Below are 1,089 nucleotides of genomic sequence, written 5' to 3'. Positions count from 1 at the left end.
TGCATATTTATCTTTTTTTAAAATATTAACATCATATTTATACATTTTTCTTGCCAAAACAACCAAATTAATAAAAGTAGCCACAAAAGCGCACGTTCTGTACATTTTCTTTTATCTTTATCTACAGATTAAGTTTTATGGGTCTCCCTTTTGATATCAAAGGTTCCGTTATTTGTATTTCTGACTGACCTTCATCAATTGAAATTCATTATTAGAATCTAGATCTAGTATGTCGGTAAGTAAACATACCAAAAATTGGACTCTCATGTTTGAAACTTAACCTGATCGCCGAAGGTGCAAACATCTTTCACACCTAAGTTCGAGTTTCCCAGTAATCAATTTACAGGTATCGGATGTCATGCTAGTGCGAACTTGCACAAAAGGGTATACTGTGGAAACAACGCATATATGAACCTATGCTCACATGGAAAAACGATGCCGACAACACTTTTAAGATATTTGCTTACATACTAAATTGGCAGACAAATACAAACCTAATCTGTATGCAAAAATGTTATACAGTAATTATTTTAACTCAGCAAATCTTTCTACTTTTACCTCACACTCAAGGAAATAAATTGGCTGTTTCTTTAGCACAATTTCCACTGCTACAAATAGATATAAACATCAGTTGATGTTTTAATTTAATTGTCAAACACGGACAAAAATTAAACAGGAAAATCAACATTCAAATAATACTGCCAGGATCGTCGTTTAGTAGTACACATAAGTATTTTTGCACAATTGGGAAAGCAATCTTTTATTTGCGAACGATTTAAAGTTAATGGAAAATGTTTAATGAAGTTATTTGAATAAAACACCTATAAATCATTTCACATTCGAACTCCTATGGGTCTGAACTGATAAAAACGACGTTACAGTACATTACGGGACAGTTACTACATCAATACTAAAATCCCTTCCGAAGGCTGACACCTATTTTCACACATATTTTCAAAACGACTTGTATAGGTTAGAGTATATTGTAACCTACTTGTTGCGATATCAATTCAAGTGACGATTTATGAGGATTAGATTTTTGTCGTATAAAATGATGTGTCTTGAGGACACCTACTTCTGTGTCAAGCT

Source organism: Mercenaria mercenaria, unplaced genomic scaffold (assembly GCF_021730395.1).
Source record: "Mercenaria mercenaria strain notata unplaced genomic scaffold, MADL_Memer_1 contig_1829, whole genome shotgun sequence".
In the NCBI taxonomy this organism is placed as follows: domain Eukaryota; kingdom Metazoa; phylum Mollusca; class Bivalvia; order Venerida; family Veneridae; genus Mercenaria; species Mercenaria mercenaria.
The sequence above is the reverse complement of the archived record's forward strand: the minus strand, read 5'-3'. Positions refer to the sequence as shown.